This window comes from Hyaena hyaena, unplaced genomic scaffold (assembly GCF_003009895.1).
Source record: "Hyaena hyaena isolate Hyena2069 unplaced genomic scaffold, ASM300989v1 scaffold_45, whole genome shotgun sequence".
Taxonomy (NCBI): domain Eukaryota; kingdom Metazoa; phylum Chordata; class Mammalia; order Carnivora; family Hyaenidae; genus Hyaena; species Hyaena hyaena.
This window is the reverse complement of record NW_024080677.1, coordinates 3,809,968-3,832,463: the sequence shown is the minus strand read 5'-3', so window position 1 is coordinate 3,832,463 and position 22,496 is coordinate 3,809,968. Positions and strand designations below refer to the sequence as shown.

The window sequence follows — 22,496 nt, the reverse complement described above, 5'->3', positions numbered from 1 at the left end:
GCCTGGAGGTCTGGGAACCAGCTGTGTCTCCTACACACCATTGGTCTGTTGCCTGTATTTCTTCTGACCCTTTCAGTGCATCCTTGTTTCCAGCCTAAAGCCCTCCTCTCTGACTTGAGACACAACTTGGCAATCAGGCTCCATGGGACACAGCCTGCAGTGCCCCACCCCCCCAACCCCCAGCTCAATACTGGGAACATGACCAAGTCAGTTCCAGCCACTGGGACCTCACCCAGTGTAGACAGCCAGGCCTTGAGCACCTACTACCTGTTCTAGTGAAGAGGTGTCACTATGTCCTTCTGAAGCTGTAGCTTCTGCTAATCCTCACATTCTACCATTTTCCTCTGACCTAGTTTGTAAACGGCACATTTCCTACTCTGAGGAGGCACCCTGGTGGTGTGCAGTGATGAGCAGATGGACCTTGACTCAAAGGCTGTTTTAGTTTGCAACTTTTGGGGGGACTTCCATGTGCACCTGGGACATGATTTCTCCCTCCCATATCTTAAGCATCCTGTGAAGTTGCAGAGGTGGAAACCCTGTAAATTTCTAAAGGAAACTATCGTTTCTTGCCCTTTCCACTCTCAGACCTGCTCTCCTCCCACCTTGTCCCTCACACCACCTCCTCCATATTAGAAACAGCATTTTCATCAATTGTCAGTTTCTTTGGCCACCTATTTCTGGCCACTGACTCCATGGGATAGACACATATAAGCCACTAAAGACTGGGAACATGAGGACTGAGTTCCTCAAGAGCATGACGGTGTCCCCAGCCCAGCGCCTGGCTGAATGAATGAATGAACAAATGAATAAACGATGATGTAACATAATGTATTGGCTACTTAAGATGGAGGGATGCCTCATGCCATCCAGACTGAAGACTCCATCTGGTAATGTGACTGCAGGACCCCATGAAGCTCAGCTCCCCAGTGAAGACTAACTGAGTTGAAGATAGTGTGCCACGGAAGTATCCCTGCTTCTGTGCTGCTCTTTCTGAACTTCTCCGCCCCCACCCCAGCCAGGACTCTTCCTAGAGTTCACCATTGGAGCACCCACATAACTCTGAGAGAGTCAGAACACCTGTCTCTCTCTCCCACCCACCATCATGGAACCTCGGTCATCCCCCCCTCCACAAATTTCTCTTCTTGACTTCAACCACCAATCTTAGCCATGATCATCTCTTGACTTATTTACTGTAGAATTTTATTTTATTTTTAAAAAGATTACTTATTTATTTTGAGGTTGAGAAAAAAAGAGAGAGACAACATGAGCAGGGGATGGGCAGAGAGAGAGAGGGTGAGAGAATCTCAAGCAGACTCCCTGCTGCCAGCACAGAGCCTGACTCAGGGCTCAATCCTGTGAACCATGAGGTTATGACCTGAGCCAAAATTTAGAGTCTGATGCTTAAGTGACTGAGCCACACAGGCACTTCACCTTACAGAATTTTAGACCTCCTAATTTGTTCAGGCAGAGTAATCATTTTATAGTGAAAATCAGGTCATGTCATCATGTCCTTGCTTAAAATCCTTGCACTGTATTTAGAGCAAAATAGAATTCAAAATAAAACTTTGAGAGTAAAAGTGATGCTAGCTGCTGTAACAAATGGAACAAAAGACATAGAGCAGTTGAAACACAATAAAAGGTTAATTCTCAGGTACATAAGAGTTCAGGGTGAGTGTGCCTAGGCAGCCACCACCTGTCCTCTAGGATTCAGGAGCCAGACTTCCTTCCTTCCATCTTACAATTCCACAGTCTTTCAAGGCCTCATAGACAACTGCTTCCAGCTGGAAGACTGGGAAAGGAAGTCTATGGAGAAGACAGACCTACTTCTTAAAGGTCTTAGCCTAGAAATCGCACATGTCACCTTGGTTTCTGGCAAGAAGTGGTCTATAGCCACATCTACATGCAAGGGGGTTGGGTCCTGACCTGCCAGCCATTTCTCAGAAACAACTCCATTCTCTGGAAGGGGTAGCATGATTTTTGGTGGAAGCTGGTTATCTCTACAACATGTAGCACCCAAGGCAATGTGTGATCTGGTCTGCTTTTATTGGTTCATTTGAGGCCACCAGCATAACCTTCCTCAGGGTAACCACTCTTCTCGTTCCTTACTAGATCTCACTCTCCAGCTCCCTCAAAATGGCCATGACACCTTGTCTTCTATCTTGAGCATACCAAGTTCTTCCTGCGTCAGGGTCTTCACTCATTCTGCTCTACTCCAAAGTTCTCCTCTTCCTCCTTCCCCACCCTTGTGGTTTTTCTGGGCTATCTCTCACAATTCCTTCAGATTCAACTTAAATATATTTTCCTCAGAGAGGCTTTCCTGACCTCCACATACAAACTTGTACCTGTCTAGTAGTATGCTTTCTCACGGGGCCATGTTCTTTTTCTTCCTGATACACGTGTAACTAAAAATTCCTTCATTTTTAGTTTAAAAATTTAAAATTAAAAGCTATTTAAAAATAGCTTCATTAATGCCTATTTTCTCCTGTTAGACTCTATGAGGGCCAGGACCCAGCAGGGTTGCTCATCACCAGGGTTACTCCTGGGTTAGACTCAGGGCCAGTGCAGTGCCATAAATATTTGTTGAATGAATGGATGGATGAGTGGATGAATGCCTTGTGAATGTCAGGAGACAAGGTAATCTTGTATTTATTTAACATTTGTTATATGTCATCACCTGGCTAACACCTTTACACACATTATCTGATTTCATCCTCAGTCCAACTTTTTAAGATGAATATTTTTATTTTCACTTTCTCTCTGAAGCTCACAATTCTTAAGCATTTCGCCACAGTTCAAACAGCCAGAAAGTGGCGAAAGCAAAAGCCATACCCATTTGTACTTGCTCCCAAAGCACTGGGCTCACTAAGGTTTTACAGGAAGTGTCCTGCAAGGGAATTTGACCAGGAAGTCTGAATCGAGCAAACTGTTTTGAGGGCCAGCCTGCTGCCTGAACTTTCATTTATGCTTGCTTTCTTTCTGTGTAGGCAGGTGCTGTGGGGCATGTTTTCTCTTTTTATCTTCATTTAAATAGGTTTTGGTAAAGTTTAAGTGTATGTCTATTCCCACCTACTTCGCTCACAAAAATTCTCCCTTCCACTTTTTTCATGTTCCGAGAAATACAAATTCTTATAGGACCTTCTTCTATGAAATGTGTTCAATCAGAAGGGCAAGTGATCATGTACAGGCTTAACCAGTGAGGCCCCAGGGCTCCAAGGCCAAGCAAATCCAACTCTCCATTGGGATTTCCCAAGGCTCTGGCTGAGGGGCAGAAAAATATCACCAAACCCAAAAAGGGAGACAGAAGGAACTGTGGCATAAAAGCAATGTAAATGGCTTTGAGAAAAGGTAATTTCACATTTGCACTGAGATCCCACTTTGGAAATCTCTGTAAGGTCCCCTCCCAGACTCCCCCTTATCTCCCAGTACCCCTGTCCCCAACACTTCATTGTCCAATTACAGAATTCATTTTGAGGCTAAAAGAGAAGGACCAGGAGAGAGGTGGGGCGGGGGAGTGGAGGGAGGTTCAGTATGGAAATGCCATGGTCAAACCAGGCCACATCCTGTCCCTGTTAGGATGACCAACTGTTCTGGTTTGTCTGGGACTGATCTTAGTGCTAAAATCAGCAAAGTCCTGGACAAATGGTGACAAGTTGGTCACCCTCATCCCCACCGACAACCCTGAGAAGTATGTGCTCATACTTTTGTGGCTAGTATTTTCTAACTCCCAGCCACTAAAAGTTAAGACACACAGGTAACATGTGCTAAAACAGTTTTTGAGATGCATCATTCTATATTTTTGAACAATCAAAATATAGCCTAACTTTACTGGTGCTTTAGAAAGATACACTAGGATAATTTGCAATTCAGAAGTTGCTTAAAATTAAATATTAAAATAAAAACCAACATTCACCAGGTTAAACACAGGATCTGTGCATTTCTCTGCTTTTATGTTACATTTTAATATAAATTTTATTTAAAAAACAACAAAATTTCTCATTTTGGAGATTCCTATTGCTGTTTCACAAATAGCAACTGCCATGACTTCATAGATTAGTGATTGACAAGGAGTTTACATTTTTAATTTGAATTCAGGTTATTTGTTTATATATAATTATGCAATGTAAGAAAATGCAGGGAAACTTGTCATTAAAAAATGATGGCATTTGACAATAACATAATTGAACACTTTAAATTTTAATGTTATACATTGTGATATTATCTTATAGAGCAAAAACTACTATAATCTGTTCAAATTAGAGACAATGTATAAATGTCTACTATCTGCTTTTGTTAACACTTTTGAATCAAAGCCTTCATTGTAATTGAATAGTGAATATCAATCTGTGAAGTAATAATCTGAATTACATTTTATAAAAGAGCATTGATTGAAGGACCAAAAAAAAAAAGAAAAGAAAATAATATGTGAGCCCCAGGTTTAACGCACCTGGCTGTTTTCAGTTGGCCTCTGTGATAGGACTGTATTTAGAGCCTTGCTTCATTAAAAATGTCAGGAGAGGGGCTCCTGGGTGGCTCGGTCAGTTAAGCGTCCACCTTCAGCTCAGGTCATGACCTCACAGTTCGTGGATTCAAGCCCTGCATCAGGCTCTGTGCTGACAGCTAGCTCAGAGCCTGGAGCCTGCTTCAGATTCTGTACCTCCCTCTCTCTCTAACCCTCCCCTGTTCATGCTGTCTCTATCTCTCTCTCAAAAATAAATAAAACATTAAAAAAATTTTTTTTAAAGTAACACTTAAAAAAATGTCAGAAGTGGTAGTGTTGATTTATTCAGATCCTAGATAAATACAGATGGCCAACCTAAATGATTTTGCATATGTCAGCTCTAAGTAGAAAAGTTAAAGAAAACCCAGGAAAGAAAATACGTGGTTTATTTAGTATTATGAGGTCTACACGCATGGAAAAGAGTCCCTACTCGTCATCATGGATGGGAGAGAAAAGAGGATACCTACGTTCTTTACCTTTTAACCCAAAGTGACCTCACCTGTTAGGGGACACAGCTGGGTTGGTGGGCTGTTCCTCCCTGGGAGGAGGGAGAGGAGGGGGAGGAGCGAGAACAAAATGAGAGGGGACTCTCAAGGGGTATTGGCAATTGAAGCATGCAAGAGACTCCTCCACTTAATGGTTCCAGTGAGGTCTTTTTTTTTTTTTTTTAATGTTTTTATTTATTTCTGAGAAAGAGAAAGAGAGAGACAGCGTGAGCAGGGGATGGTCAGAGAGAGAGGGAGACACAGAATCAGAAGCAGGCTCCAGGCTCTGAGCTGTCAGCATAAAGCCCCACGCGGGGCTCAATCCCATGAACCGTGAGATCATGACCTGAGCCGAAGTCGGATGCTTAACTGACTGAACCACCCAGGCACCCCTGGCTCCAGTGAGTTCTGACTTTGATTAAAAGAAAGTAAAATGGGGGCACTGAGACCCAGATCATGCCAGAATGTACACATTCATCCTCTTATTCTCTCATGTGTATCTCGTTCAGCCACCTCTCTTCAGGACGGCTGTTTTCCAGAAAGGGGACATGTCTGTTGGAATGCACACCAACTTGGGGAGATGTTTGTTAGATAATATGGTTCATATTATGTATCTGCTTGGCTAGGCTGTGGGGCCCAGTTGTTTGGTCAAACACCAGTCTAGATGCTGCTGTGAAGGTAATTTTTAGATGTGATTAACATGAACAGTCGTTTGATTTTGAGTAAAGATTAACATTTAAATCAGCATACTTTGAGTAAAGCAGATTACCCTCCATAATGTGGGTAGGTCTTATTTGGTTAGTTGAAGGCTTTATGAGTAAAGACTGAGGTGTCCCGAGAAAGAAGGCATTCCCTTTAAGACTACATAATATAGAAAGGATGCCTGTTTCCAGTCTTTGGATTTAAGACTGCAACATTAACTCTTGCCTGAATTTCCAGATTGCCAGCCTGTCCTACAAACTTTTGGACTTGCTAGGCCCCCATAATTGCATGAGACAATTCCCTAAAATAAATCTCTCCTCTATCCCTCCTTTCCACCCCACATAAATATATCCTGTTGGCTCTGTTTCTCTGGAGAATCCTAACTAATACAATTTTCTTTCCGAAAAGAAGGCCTAGAACATCACAACCAACCTCTGTCACAAAAGGACCCTTGATGGATCAAGCTGTTCGGAGTGAAGGCTGCTTACCAGACTGGAAGGTCCTGGTGCCAACTCTAGCAAGCAGAGAAGAGTGGCTGAGGGTAAGATCAGCTTTCTGAAGGTCCCTGGTTTACCAGTTTGTTCTGGTATAATTCAGTAGATCCGTCCCTAAGTACCCATATCAATGGCTGCTTCCATTGGGTGGGGGTGGGGATCCCAAGCAAGAGTTTCAGATACTCAATGGTAAAGTTTTATTTATCTGCAGGAATTGTGATCATGAGGATAATTTGTAATGGCTGTCTGTGTTTGTCTGAAAATTGTCCCAGAGCAGGGGTGGATTGCATCTACTTTTGGCTCAAGGGCTCAGGACCTTCTTTCTCCACCAGCAATTCTGTTAGCTTAGGGGACAAAGCCATGCCAACAGAGCAGTTTCCTGCCTAGAGTGTTGGCTCCAGAAAGATGCTAGTTCATCCTCACCTGGCCAGTTTAACCAAAGATCTTTCACCTGAAGCAAATCTTGTTTCCTAAGTAACTCCCTCATATTCGATTAGCATTACAAAGCACATCCTCCAAGAAGAAGTCTCTTATTTCAGGATGGGTCATCATGGGTGCAATTTCTGGTTCAGGTTCTTCAGCGAAGAGCTATAGAGGTAGCTGCAGAGATGTGAGCTCTCTCATCCTTTTGACGTTTAGTCAGTGTAGAAGCTGGAACTGAGGTTTGCAATGGTATGCCAACCTTAAGAATGCATGATATATTCCCTCAAAGAAGACAACTTAAAACCAGAGACCCGATTGGACACTCTTGTTGGTATCTACCAAAGGTCTAAAGATTGCATTTTCCAGATAATGGCTGGACACACACAGGGCACATTTTACACTCAAGGAGTTGATGGTTTCTGATGGCCCCATATGCCACCCATAGGGGAATGTGGATATAAGCCAGAATTCATTTATTTGTCAATGAACAGGTATTGAGTGCCCACGGTGTACCCAACATGTCTCTGGGTGCTGGAATTTGATGCTCTGTTTCCCAGAAATCATATGGTCTGGGTCTGTCATGTCTCTTAAGACTCTGTGGCCACAGGAGAGAGGTGGATGGGACTTGTGAACTCGGCACTGGTATATGAGCATACTTGCAGCTACAGAGGGGTAGAATTTTCTTGATTGACCATGTCCCAGAAAATCTGTACCATAGGCCATATAAGTCAAACGTCTGATCACCGTCCTTGGTATAAATTCCCCCAACTTCCTCTCCCACAACCTGCCTGATGAGGAGTTTCAAAAGTTGAAATAGCAAAGACAAAGGTGTGCCATGACCAGGCAAAGAGGCCACATAGGCCCGGAGAGTTTTCAAACTGTTTTTTTTTTTTAAACTATGAAATATAGTTTAATCAATTACTGGATGAAAAAGTCCAGGAAAAAAAAGGAGGGCATACCAAGTACAAGAAGGTTATTTCTGAGGGTGTGGAGAGGGTGGGGAGCCAATGGAGTAGGTGAAGTGCTTGTGGCTAGTAACTGTGGGGTCTTGTGGCAAAGGGCAGAGTGATGATCTGCACAAGAGCCTTGGCCTTTGTAGGAGGGCGTCAGCACCCACATACGTGCCTCCCACAGCCCCACCAAACAGAAAGCAGGGGTGACAGGTGTCCTTGCTATAGTCCATCAGGGTCAGCCCACTGGAAAGGGCAAAGGGAGACTGACTATCCAGCCCACTGGCTAATGAACAACATCATGACAAAAGAAGGGTGCATTGTTGAGCTCTTGTGTGCCAGGCACTGTGCTAGACACTGGGAAATGCATTCCTTATTTAACCCTCAGATAACAGGATTGAGTTGTGTTGGGGTTAAGAATCAGATCTGAAAACACTTGGGGCTCCGGCAACGAAACCAGTGTTGTGTCCATGGGGGGCGGGAACAAATATTCTTACCAAGCTATGTGGAAAGAAAAAGAGCTTGAGAACAAAATATGGGGGGAGGAGGAGGGCACTATTAACCAAATAGGTCCTCCCCCCTCGCCCCACACGTCCCCAGCACAAACCCTGGCCGGAGTTCTGAATTCTGGGGCCCAGTTCTGCCTCCAACAAGTCAGACAACCTTCTGTGTCCTGTCTCCCTGACCCTGTGTGAGATTTTGACCCCCATCTACCTGCCCGCCTGAAGGAAAGCTTGTTTCCAGCAGTCCAGCCCTGTTGACACACAGTGAATGGGAATGAATTACTCTTCCCTTCCCAGTCTGAAGTTTCTAAAATTATCACACTGTCACAGAACAAAATTAGTCAAAGCCCAAGTGAGCCATTAAATTAACACCCCATGAACTTAACTCTCCTTACTTGACTCCTAAGACAAGTTTACAATTTTCAACAACATTCTTACTGAGGAAAAACGGACGGAGGGTTTGTCTGGAACATTCTAGATTGCTTCCTGGGGTCATCCGGCCGATTCACCTCCTGTGATGTTGTTCACACATTACCCTGTTCACTGACCCTTGTGTCAGCTCAGTCATTTGCGGTGAAAGTGAAGGTGACTTTCTGTAGCAGGAATTCCACACCTATGTGATATGAGGATTTGGTTAAACGGTTAGAAAGAGGTTGCCCTTGGCATCAGGTCTTCGAAGCATTAAAAAAAGCTCACCTGCTCCCAGAGGCCACCGGCCTTGGGAATTTACAACTTGTGTTAAGTGATCAGAATCCTATCCCTTGACCCACAGACTTGTTCTCATGGGGACTGAGTGCTGCCCACACCAAGCTCACCAGGTGATAACTTGTGAGCTAGACTGGCAGCGAGGAGGCCAGAGCTCTGCTTTCAGTCTGCAATGGGGGAAGTCACTCCTGGGTTAAAAACTGGCAAACATTGGAGGCACCTGGGTGGTTCAGTCTGTTAAGCACCAACTTTGGCTCAGGTCATGATCTCACAGTTTGTGAGTTCAAGTCCCCTGTCAGGCTCTGTGCTGACAGCTCAGAGCTTGGAGCCTGATTCGGATTCTGTGACTCCCTCTCTCTCCCTCTCTCTCTGCCCCGCCCCCATTGTACTCTATTTCTGTCTCTCAAAAATAAACGTTATAAAAAACCAGCAAATACTTCCCATTATTCTTCAGTGGGAGCCTAGCCTCCTATCTGGCTAAGCCGACTTTGCTCGGCCCTACCTGTCGCTGCCCTGCTCTGTGCTGAGCACCTGATGGTGACCTCCAGAGCCTTTTCCTCCACAGGTCATGTCTCTGCCGGTGGTTGCGTCTTACTCGTGGATCCAGCTCACATCTGGGCTCTGGCAACACCACCACCTTAGTTCCCCCAGCCCAAGGCGGGAACAGCCTCCCCGGTATCCCTCAGATGCCCTTTCAGCGTTTCTCTTACCTCTAATAACCTGCACCGACTCCCTGGCGTGGGCTCTGGCTTACTATCTACACCCTTCTGATGCACTGGCTTTCTTTTTGTTACATAAATGGGCCATGCCATTTGTTCTTTCTCCTGTCCTCTACAAAGAAGCAAAATACCCCTATGCTTTTCACAAGCCATCCTTCCTTTCTGGGGCCTGGCCAGCCCAGAGCAGCAGCCTCTGTTTCGGATTCTTAGACAGAGGTTTCTTTACAAAGCAGGCCAGGCCCTGGAGCTTGGGCCCAAGTTGTACACAGCTAACTCACTTCCACCTTCCCAAATTCTGAAAAAGCCCAGAGATACCAGCACATGCACAAAAGGTCACTGCTCATTTTAATCAAACCACATTGCTCTGCATGGCTGGGCTGTGGCCTTCAGTCAAGATTTCCTGCGTGGCAGATTTTCTCTCCTCTCGGATAACAGTGGTATTTGCTGCGAGCATCTAATAGAGCTTGAAATTACCCTGGCAAGTTGTTTACTCTTCTCCAGAGTGGTGCTGGGCTCTGTGCAGTGTTTCTCCAGCACTGTCATTGTTTTTATTAAGTAAGCCCTTGCACATCCAAAGTGTGCTGTAGGCTCTGTAAATATTTTATTAGCCTTTGTAATTAGTCCTTACATCTCACAGCCCTGCTGGGAAGTGGGTCAGTGTGACAGTCCCCATTTTGCCACGGAGGTGAAAGACACTTTTCCCGGAGCTGGGAAAAGGGCCTTGGGTCTGAGGTTGACTTCCAGCGAAGGGCAGAGACTGTGGTTGCTGGCGTTGATAGGGATCTGATAGTCCAATGGGGAGTAGTGAGAAAAACCGTCCATCACCCCCATCATGGTTGGTGATTCCTCTGTAGGACTGTGCTGAGAACTGAATGAGAAAATACAAGAAAAGCTGAGGGCATATGGGCAGGTCAGCAAGAGGCAGGCTCTCAATGACACTGGTTCCCTCTTCACCACTTCCCTGCCCCCACCTCTGCCTCTGCTCAGTACCACACTGAGGCTTGATGGATGCACCCCCCCAAGTGTGGGAAGAGGAGGGACAAAAATGGCCACAGTGTATGAGGGGTGTGTTTCCAAAATGAGATCTATGAAGTCTCTTATTGGAAAGAATCTGTTTTCTTGGAGGTCAAGTACATGTTGATATTTATTTATTTGTTTGTTTGTTTATATATAGACAGAAAGTGCAAGTGAGTGAGGGGCAGAAAGAGAGAGAGAGAGAGAGAGAGAGAGAGAAGTGGGGCTCACCAGAAGCAGGGCTCCAACTCACAAACCTTGAGATCATGACCTGAGCCGAAGCCAAGATACTTAACAACTGAGCCTCCCAGGCACCCAAATATTGATTTTTAAATACGCTTTCCAGGGTAGAAAAAATTCATATAGAGCTATTAGATGAACTTATTAGTTGTGATATTTAAATATTCCTTGGTATATACTCAATAAGGGAAGAGATGTAATAAATGTACCCCCTGGGTGATTTTGTCAAGCCCCCCTTATATTTCTGGGCAGTTTTGTTCTGTGTATTTTTAATTTTTTTAATTTAAAGAATTTATTTATTTTTAATGTTTATTATTTATTTCTGAGAGATAGAAAGACAGCATGAGCGGGGGACGGTTAGAGGGAGAGGGAGACACAGAATCTGAAGCAGCCTCCAGGCTCCAAGCTGTCAGCACAGAGCCGGATGCGGGGCTCAGACTCACTAACCGCGAGGTCATGACCTGAGCTGAAGTTGGATGCTTAACTGACTGAGCCACCCAGGTGGCATTTAAATAACTTTTAAATAAAGGCCAAAGTAAATGAACATGAATCAAATAATCAAATTTTAAAAATATAGCTAAATGGAAAATGATAATAGAACAAGGAATTGCAAAGTACAAATGTAGGATTTTTGAAACCAAAGGTAAATATCTGAAGGGGAAAGCTGATGGTGTGGCATTTATAATTATGGGCAGTCTCAGCAAAATTCAAAGTTGAAGGAGGAAGGAAATAGCAAGTAAAAAAAATAAAGTTTCCTTCACCGTGAAAGTGAAGGGGGCTGAGCTGGCAAAATGTTTATGGGGACATAAACTTACTTAATTTCATATAGCAATGGAAGATAGAAGATTAAATACACTAATATTTACCCACTGTCATAATGGAGAAGCGTGGTAACAGCTGTAAGTGGATGGTGACAAGGGAGTTAGTATAGGAAGAAACCCCCAAAACTCGGTCAGGCCACATAGTAGGAAAAAAATAGATAAATCGGGACCAACAATTATAATGAATAGAAAACATAGAAAAATGTTCTGTGATTCTGTGTCTCCCTCTTTCTTTGTCTCTCCCCCACTCACACTCTGTCTCTCTCTCAAAAATAAATAAACATTAAAAAAAACTTTTAAAAAGTTTTAAATCAATTTTGTTCTTTTTAAAAATGTTTTGATGTTTATTTATTTTAGAGAGACAGAGAGTGAGCAGGGGAGGGACAGAGAGACTGGGAGACGCAGAATCCGAAGCAGGCTCCAGGCTCTGAGCTGTCAGCACAGAGCACGATGTGGGGCTCGAACCCATGAACCATGAGATCCTGACCTGAGCTGAAGTTGGCTGCTTAACCGACTGACCCCCACCCCTGCCAGGCGCCCCCACATCAGTTTTGTTCTAACTTGAGTTTGCCAGAAAGCAACGCCTAAGACCAAGCCAGACACACTGGGGTTTTGATCCAGGGAATGGGGCAAGTGACAAGTGGTGAAACAGAGGAGGCAAAACCAGTTCAAAGACGCACTACTGCTTGGTCATGACTGCAGGTGACTGGTTGCTCTATCAGGGGGACAGCCTGGACAGCTGCATGAATACGTCTTAGCACTGTCCATCCATGGGAAGAGAGAGGGAAGGATGCCTCTGTCAGCTCAGGATTCCTCCCCCACCCAAACCAGGTGGTCAAAGATGTGACTCACGGGGTGTTAACTCTACTCCATGTGCAGGTTGAACATACATCAGAAGGGAGGTGGCTCCTGCCTGGGTCTTTGAGAGAAGCCCAAGGGCAAGAAGTTAGAAGCACATGCATGGGGGGCGCCTGGGTGGCTCAGTCGGTTGAGCTTCCGACCTCGGCTCAGGTCATGATCTCACGGTTCGTGGGTTCGAGCCCCGTGTCGGGCTCTGTGCTGACAGCTTAGAGCCTGGAGCCTGTTTCGGATTCTGTGTCCCTCTCTCACTCTGCTCCTTCCCTGCTCATTCTCTGTCTCTCTCACTCTCTCAAGGATAAATAAACATTAAAAATTAAAAAAAAAAAAAAAAAAAAAAGAAGCACATGCCTGGGCCTGAGGCCAGATACTATCAGGCTGCACCTGCAGGGAGCTGGCCAAATCTCGTGGGGTGGGATCCGGCACTGCAGCTGAGATTTGAGTAACAGGCAGGTGAGGCCAGGACAATCTGAGGCATACAGGATTTCAGTGTAAGCATAGTACCTGCAAATCACCACCCGATCACGTCATACAGAATGGCTTAGAAGAGTTACCCCACCCACCCCCAACCCTTCCTCAAGCCCGCTCCTTTAGAAGCAATTTCTTTTTGCCTCCTTGAGCTGTTCACCTCTGATATTAACCTGCAGGTTTCTTCTTTTTTCTTAATTTTTAATGTTTATTTATTTATTTTTTTTAATTTTTTTTTGTAGTCAATGGTATTTTATTTTATTTTATTTTATTTTATTTTTTTTAATAGTTTATTGTCAAATTAGTTTCTACATAACACTCAGTGCTCATCCCCAAAGTGCCCTCCTTCATGCCCATCCCCCCCTCCCCCCCACATCCATCAGTCCTCAGTTTTTGTCAGCATTCAAGAGTCTCTCATGGTTTGCCTCTCTCCCTTTCCCCCACCATTTCCGCCCTTCTTCTCCCCCTTGGTCCTCCGTCAAGTTCCTCCTAATCCTCCTATACGTGCAAACATATGGTATTTGTCCTTCTCTGCCTGACTTATTTCGCTCAGCATAACACCCTCAAGGTCCATCCATGTTGCTACACATGGCCAGATTTCATTGTTTCTCATTGCCATGTAGTATTCCATGGTATAGATAAACCACATCTTCTTGATCCATTCATCTGCTGATGGACACTTAGGCTCTTTCCATGTTTTAGCTATTGTGGAGAGTGCTGCTATGAACATTGGGGTACATGTGCTCCTATGCCTCAGCATTTCTGTATCCCTTGGGTAAATTCCTAGCAGTGCTATTGCTGGGTCATAAGGGAGTTCTATTGTTAGTTTCCTGAGGAACCTCCACACTGTTTTCCAGAGGGGCTGTACCAGTTTACATTCCCACCAACAGTGCAGGAGGGTGCCCGTTTCTCCACATCCTCGCCAGCATCTAGAGTTCTCTGATTGGCTCATTTTAGCCACTCTGACTGGCGTGAGGTGGTATCTCAGTGTGGTTTTGATTTGTATTTCCCTGATGAGGAGGGATGCTGAGCATCGTTTCATGTGTCTGTTGGCCATCTGGATGTCCTCTTTGGAGAAGTGTCTGTTCATGTCTTCTGCCCATTTCTTCACTGGGTTGTTTGTTTTTCGGGCGTGGAGTTTGGTGAGTTCCTTATAGATTCTTTAATGTTTATTTTTGAGAGAGAGAGAAAGCACAAATGGCAGGAAGGGCAGAGAGAGAGGGAGACACAGAATCTGAAGCAGGCTCCAGGCTCTGAGCAGTCAGCACAGATCCCCATGCGGGGTCTCAAACTCGCTAACTGTGAGTTGCCCTAAGCCAAAATCAGCCATTTAACTGACTGAGCCACCTAGGAGTCCCTAACCTGGATATTTCTAAATATTTTCATATCCTTAGTCTCTTATTCACTAGTTTTTAGAACGTATCTATTAATATCCTGTTCAAATGAGTCAAAATGTTGTTGTAATGCCACCAAACACCCACTTCCCTGCTCTCATCTTCCCAAAAACATTTACAGAATTGTTTTTTGTTCGTTCAATAACAGTCGATGTTTACAGGATTGTGGCTATAGAAATAATGTCCATTGTGGCGACATGTAGAAGATTATATTTTTTCCTGTACAATTTGTTTTCATTTTTCTGAAATTAATGGTTGCCTAGTTTTTATGTACCTGTGTCTCACCCACACACAACATCTGATCTACCATATGCCAAGCAGTGTTTTCTTTTGGGGGACTCCTTCCTATTAGATCAGCTTGGGGTAAATAGTTCCCTTCATTCTCTTTGTTTGGCTCTCTCTTTCGGAGCCCCTGCTCTTCTCTAATCTGGCTGCCTGGACCTGCTACAAAGTTCTCAGCCAGAGACTTCCTTTTATGCTCCTCCCTACTGGAGAAACTTTCTTAGACCCTACGCCTTCTTCTTCTTTGGTTTACTCTCTTAATTTGCTGGAGCTCATCCATCAACGGTTGCCTAGGAAAGGGTGTTTTTCAGCCCATGTCTTTGTTTTCTCCTTCATACCTGAATGAGACTTGGGTTGGCAATAGAATCCTACACTGTGTATTATTCTGTCTCAAAATTGTGAAGGTGATTCTCCTTGGTCTAGCATCCAGCATTGCTCTTTAGAAGACCCATACCAGTCTGACTTGTAATCTCTCTCATTTTATTTCCCTCTGGAAGAGTTTGGGAGCTCTGAAGTTTCATGGCTTTGCGTTGGGTAGGCTATTTTTCACTTTTGCTGCACTCTTTCAGTAAGGAAACTCATGTCTTTTCATGTTTGGCATAAAGTATTCTTTTGGCATTTTACCTTCAATCATTTTCTCTCTGGAACTTATCATCTAAAAATTTTTTTTTTTAAGTTTTCCATTTATTTATTTTGAGATAGAGAGAGCGTAAGTGAGACAGGGGCAGAGAGAGAGGGAGAGAGAATTCCAAGCAGGGTCTGCACTGACTCAGCACAGAGGCAGATACTCGGCTTGTACTCATAAACTGTGATATCATGACCTGAGTGGAAATCAAGAGTCAGATGCTTAACCGACTGAGGCACACAGACACCCCTGGAACTCATCATTTTGATGCTAAATGTCTTAAATTGATCTTTTAGGTCTCTTATCTTTTTTTACTTTCATTTTTTTTTTAAAGAGAGAGAGTGAGCAAGCATGAGAGTGGTCGTAGAGGGTCAGAGGGACAGAAAGAATCCTGAGCAGGCTGCATCCTCACTGCAGAGCTGGATGCAGGGCTCAGTCTCATGACCATGAGATCATGACCTGAGCCGAAATCAAGAGTCAGACACTCAACCAACTGAGCCACCCAGGTACCTTTAAGTCTCTTATCTTTTATTCTATTTTTCTTATTATCTCTTTTCACAATGTTCTATGCTTGGTTCAGAGCTGCAACATTTTATTTTATCTCATATCAAGTTTTTATAACAGGCAGTTATAAAAGGCACTCCATAGATACTGGTTAAATAAATGGGCCTTTCTGGGGGTAAGATAATTATTTGGGGCTGTCTTCTGTTCCTGGTACTATGTTTGATTTCCAGATTCCCGTTTATTTGTTGATTTCATTTGATATCTTTCTTCACGTATGAAGTTGAGTCTGTTAGAATTGGGCTTGGCTGAAAGCAACAGAAAACCATCTATAGTGATTTAATTAAATAGGGGTTATTCTCTCATGCAAGACAGCCTACAGGCTTGCAACTTCTCCACAAAATGATCAAGCATCCAGGCTCCTTCTAAGTGCCTGCTCCACCCTGCTAGGCTGAAAGATGGCTGCATCATCCCCAGGTATCACATCCACATTCCAGAGAGAGGTAGAACAGAGGAAAGACAAAAAGGCAAAATCTGGATGTAGTTTAGTAAAGAGCTTTCCATGCAGGGAAATGTGCTGTTATATCTCATTTACTAAGTGCGAGCCACGTGACCGACGCTGCCCGCAGGAAGTCTGAGGAGCGAGTGTGGGCACATTGCAGCCCAGACAGAACCAGGGCTTACACTTATCAAAGAAGGGAGATTGGGTGGTAGCAACTGACAACATCCAGTGATTGTTCGTTGACTGTTTATATTTAGAAGTGAGACACTGGACGTCTGACTGTCCACGTGCAGGGTTGTCAGTGGAGTTTCCCTGTAGATCAGTTGGAGACCTGACAATTCTGACAAAGGCTGAAAAACATTAGCAGGTTGCTGTCTGTTTTCTAGTATCCTCAGGAATGGCTCTTATTCACAGAAAACACCATTTAGAGATTTGTTTTCATTTTTGTTAAGAAGAATCAATTTTTGAAAACTCATTCTTCTTAAACTTTTGACTTGTATTTACATATGTTATTATCCTATTTCTAAGTGTTATGGGTCTTAAAATCACCTCTAAGAAGTTTTTGAATGATGTTTGGTCCTGTTTATGAGCATCGTTCATTAGATACCTTCAAATATTTTTAAATGCATATAGAAATTAATACATTCAATTTTCTTTTTAAATTCTTTATTTTCCTGAATTAACAAACAATGCTTTCCTGAGCACATAAATAACTTTTATGTTTAAAGTATTAAATTTATAATTATGTTGAATCTAAAGTTATCTTATATGTTTAAATTCCCTTAAAATCACATATCTAAAACAAATATTTAACACACATTTCTTTCCCCTCCCTCCCTCCTTCCCTCTCTCTCTCCCAATCTTTCTTTTTTTCTTTATCTTCCTTTTCATTTTAATTCCAGGGTAGATAACATACTGTGTTCTATTAGTTTCAGGTGTACAATATAGTCACTCGGCAATTCTATACATTATGCAGTGCTCATCAAGATAAGTGTGCTTTCCAATCCCCATCACCTATATCACCCATCCCCCCACCCACATCCCCTCTGATAGCCATCAGTTTGTTCTCTATAGTTAAAAATTTGTTTTTTTGGTTTCTCTCTTTTTTCCCCCTTTGTTTGGTTTCTTAAATTCCACATATAAGTAATTTATATGGCATTTGTCTTTCTCTGACTGACTTACTTCACCTAACATCATGCTCTCTAGATTGATCCATGCTGTTGCAAATGGCAAGATTTCATTCTTTTTTTATATATAGTTGAATATATATCTGTATATAGATATATATCTCACATCTTCTTTATCCATTCGTCTTTTGATAGACATTTGGGTTGCTTCCAGAGTTTGACTATTATAAATAATGCTGCAAAAACATCAGGGTGCATATATCCTTTTGAACTGGTGTTTCATATTCTTTGGGTAAATAGTGAGTAGTGAAACTACTGGATCATATGGTAGGTCCATTTTTAATTTGGGGGGGAAACATTATACAATCCTTCTTAGTGTCTGCACCAGTTTGCATTTCCACCTACAGTGAATGAGAGTTCTTTTTCTCCACATCCTCTGTAACACTTGTGTTTTTGACTTGAGTCATTCTGACAGGTGTGAGGTGATATCTCATTGTGGCTTTGATTTGCATCTCCCTGATGATGAGTCATGCTGAACATCTTTTCATGTGCCTGTTTGCCATCTGGATGTCTTTTTTGGAGAAATACCTGTACGTGTCTTCTGCTCATTTTTTAATTGGCTTATTTGTGGTCTTTGGGTGTTGAGTTGTATAAGTTCTTTATATGGTTTGGATACTAACCCTTTATCAGATGTATCATTTGCAAATATTTTCTTCTATTCAGTAGGTTGTCTTTTAGTTTTGTTGATAGTGTCCTTTGCTGCACAGAAGCTTTTTATTTTGATATAGTCTCAGTGGTTTATATTTGCTTCTGTTTCCCTTGCCTTAGGGAAAATACCTAGAAAAATGTTGCTACGGCCAATGTCAGAGACATAACTGCCTGTGTCTTCTTCCATAATTTTTACTGTTTCAGGTTTGGTTCTTAACCCATTTTGAGTTTATTTTTGTGTATGGTGAAAGAAAGTGGTCCAGTTTTATTCTTTTGCATGTCCAGTTTTGCCAACACCATTTGTTGAAGAGACTGTCTTTTTCCCATGACATATTCTTGCCTCCTTCATCAAAGATTAATTAGCCATACAATTGTGGGCTTATTTCTGGACATTCTATTCAGTTCCATTGATCTGTGTGTCTATTTTTAATGCCAGCACCATACTGTTTTGATCACTATAGCTTTGTAATGTGACTTAAAGTCTGGAATTGTAATACCTCCAGCTTTGTTTTTCTTTTTCAAGATTGCTTTAGCTATTCGAGGTCTTTTGTGGTCTCATACAAATTTTAGGATTGTTTCTTCTAGCTCTGTGAAAAATGCTGGTGGTTACTTTGATAGAGGTTGCATCAGATCTTTAGATTGCTTTGGGTCATATGGACATTTTAACAATATTTGTTTTTCCAATCCATGAGCAGAGGATGTCTTTACATTTGTTTGTGTCATCTTCAATTTCTTTCATCAGTGTTTTATAGTTTTTAGAGTTCAATTTGTCACCTCCTTGTTAAGTTTATCACTAGATATTTTACTGGTTTTGGTATCATTGTAAATGGGATTGTTTTTCTAATTTCACTTTCTGCTGCTTCATCTTTAGTGTATAGAAATGCAATGGATTTCTGTATATTGGTTTGTATCTGCACCTTCACTGAATTCATTTATCAGTTCTAGTAGTTTTTTAGTAGAATCTTTAAGGTTTTTGTATATACAATATCATGTCATCTGCAAATAGTGAAAGCTTTACTTTTTCCTTCCATATTGGATGACTTTTACTCCTTTTTGTTATCTGTTTGCTGTGGCTAGGACTTCCAGTACTGAGTTGAATAAAAGTGGTAAGAGTAGGCATCCTTTAATACACATTTTAAATTCGAGTTCAAGGTTTTCATTTGTAATTAGCCAAATTCTAACATTAAAAATACATAACATATTCCTTCTTAACCAAATTCTAACATTACAAATACAAAATATTCCTTCTTAACCAAAAATATCAATACAAAGATTTTTACTCTCTGAAGTCTTTCCATCCTCAATTCTAAATCTTATTGTGGCTTAAAGATGTCTAACCACTAAAAGTTCAGCTCTGCTCCTAGGTAACCAGGGTTATTTCCTGTTAGAGATTTTTCCAGGACTTGATACCTGGAGCTTCAGAAACTAGAATGATTCCTTTACCCACCCAATCTGTCACATTGAGCCCCTCTTTAGTAGGTTGAACCATATGAAAACAGCATTTTTATAGCATTGCAGATATGTGAATATTGGTTCAACTTAGTGGAGACATTTATATTATGGGTTGTAAAACACAGGGAAGCAATATTCTTATAGTCCTTTCTGCTTAATTCTCCAGGCCACACATTTCTTATATATATCTCAAATGACATTTGAGTGATCTTGAGCTATCTCCATGAAGTCATTTTTAGGATGTCATCCTCCCTTCATCTTCCCTTGACCCAGGGTCAAATAGTATCTTCTAAATTTGGTATGTGTTCAAGTCTGCATACTCTACTGGTACACTGAACAAATCAATAATAGCCATAGGATAGCAGCATAAGTAATGAGACCCAACAGCAATACATTCTATCCCACTTACCTTCACATTAACTTCTCCGTCTGGGGATATTTATCCTCCCCAGAGGTTACTGCTCCAGTCCCTCTTGGGGAGTCCATGCTTGAACCCCAGCCTCCTGAGGAAGGCTGTGGGGGAGGTCCTTGTGTGCAGGCTGCAAACTTTCACTTAGTTCCTCTAATTAAGCTTCAGGCATTACGTCCCACTCCCCACTGTCTCTGCTGTCTTCTGCATTATAAGATTTTGCAAGTCAAGCTCCCCGGGCGTCCTCCTGACACTGGGATGGAAGAGAGTACAGCTGAGGTGCAGATGGTTTTAACCAGTCTGCCCGGTTCCAGCGCCCAGCGCCGCCCCGCCCATTGCTGTCTCTGGTGCCTTTGAGTCCTGTTCTGCAGGGTCAATTGGCTCTCACATGCTCCACCCCCTTTTTCATTGCCAAACATCTACTGAAACCTCTGATCTGCCGCTGTTTCTTCTACTGTCTTTTGGACCTTGTGGGAGTTTTCCTTTGTAAAATTCATTTACAACCTTTCAAATGGGGTCACAGGAAAGAGAAATGTAAATGTGTGGTCAACTTTAACTGCAAGCCATCCATTTAGATTTTACTCGCTGCATTAGAAGTGAGAAGCCCACTGCTATTTCTAGTCGTTTGCAGATCTTGGATCTCATGTGATTTTCATCTGGTTTGCATTCTCCTGTCATGAATTCTTCTTAGACAGGACACCTGGGTAGTGTACTCTCTGAGACTTTGAGTGTTTCAAAATGTTTTTCTTTTGCCCTGACATAGTAATGCTATCTTGAATGTGTGTAGCTTTTATATTAGTGTCCTTTTCTCTCAGTGGGGTTCCTTTCAGACGTAGAAATATAGCTATGATTCCCAGGGCTACAAGTGAGGAGTCCACTCCTAATCTGATTCTCTTTTTTATTTTTTAAGGAAGTGTGAAAGATCTGTTGTCCTTAGGATGGATACATTTAGGCAGGTAGGGCTATTTTTTTGTTGTTGTTTATACTGGTTTTGATATAAATTTTTACTAATTTTGCTTTTCATTCAGTAAGTGTTTAAAATCTGAAGATCAAGTCAACTCAGAGAAGTTTTCTTCTATTATTTCCCTAATTATTATTACTTTCCCTCCACATTGCTTCACATCTCCTATTATGTAAATGTTAGATTTCCTGTATTAGGTTAGACACCCTCCTGGTATCTCACATTTTTATTTCCTCACTCCATTTCCCTTGTATTATTGCTCAGCGTGGTAAGATTATTTCTTCCTTTGGATCTTCAAAACCAGTGTTAGACAATTCTCGGGGCTGGTGGTGTGGTCTCCATAACAAAATACCAGACTGAGTGACTTACGCAACAGATACTTATTTTCTCACAGTTCTGGAGGTTAGAAGTCCAAGATGAAAGTGCCAGCAGAGTTGGTTTCTGGTGAGATCTCTCTCCTCAGCTTGCAGATGACACCTTCTCACTGTGTCCTTGGATGGTCCCTTTTCTGTGTGTGTCTAGAAAGAGCTCTCTGGGGCCTATTTCTCTTCTTACAAAGACATCAGTCCATTAGAATTAGGACTCTGTCCTTTTATGACAGAGTCACTTAAATACAATCACCTCCATAAAGGCCCTGCCTCCAAATATAGTCACATTGAGAGCTGAACTTCAACATAGGAACTTTGGGGGCACACAAAACCGTCTACAACCAGTGCTTATCATTTAGTTTCCTTATGAAAGTCTTAAAATAAAGAAATTTAAAGAGATATTAAAGAAATCATGTCTTTCCGTTTCAGACCTTTGGGATTTTATAAGTTTATCTCTTTGAGAGGCCTCACCACTTTTTAGATAAAATTAAGTTCCCCTTGGATCTTAAAAGTTTAGTTTGATTCAATAGGAACCACCTGTTGGTGATGGTCAACTTAGTGTCCCTTCCTTGAGTTCTGGAGTCCTCTATGGTTGAGCATTATCTGTTTGCTGCCCTTGCATGTGAGTCCCATAAGCTGCCATCCAAGGTCAGGCTGAAGGCCCACAGGAGGTGGAAGACCACACAGTCATTCCAGTGGCTCAATAGGAAATGAGCTAGCAGAATGTCAGCAGTTTGCCACCATGCCGAGAAACATCTCTCTGTTCCCTGATTTCTTCTAGGACCAGCAGGTCGACAAAGTCTTTTCACATCTCAAAGCCTAGGAGAACTTCAGCCCACTGGTGCAGCCCCCGCCCCAGGTGCCTCAGGATGCACAAGACTCTATGCCCACCATTAAGGGGCCTAGGCTCTTGGGAGAGTTGATAGATGTGCTGGCAGGAGACGGGTAACAACTCAAGTCCAGCATGGCTCTTGCTCACTCCCCCAACAGAAAGTCTCCTCCTTCAGGGACAACTGCCCACTCTCATGGCCCATGTCTAAGCTCTGTTCCCTGCTCATCCTCTGCCCTCTCTTCTCCACATATGCAGCGTCATCTGTCACTTCTACAGTAAACCTTGAAGAGCTATTAAAACTACATCTCAAGTCATTAGCAAACAAAAATAATTGTCTCCCTTCCTAGAAGACAGGAAGGGCTCTATCATCAAACACTCCACTGAGGTGAAAAGAAATAGATTGCTTGATGGCTTCTAGCATAGACTATGAATTTCAGAATATAGATTCACATTCC

At 42.6% G+C, this 22,496-nt stretch overlaps 1 long non-coding RNA gene across 1 annotated transcript in view; it reads right to left on the bottom strand.

Annotated features, from left to right (window-relative positions):
* The window catches only part of LOC120230682, a 28,269-nt gene extending 8,079 nt beyond the window's left edge, over positions 1 to 20,190 (bottom strand). The window contains exon 1 of the long non-coding RNA XR_005528114.1: positions 19,881 to 20,190. This is a non-coding gene — a long non-coding RNA (uncharacterized LOC120230682). The remainder of the gene's footprint in view (positions 1 to 19,880) is intronic.
* Positions 20,191 to 22,496: the final 2,306 nt, after the last annotated feature.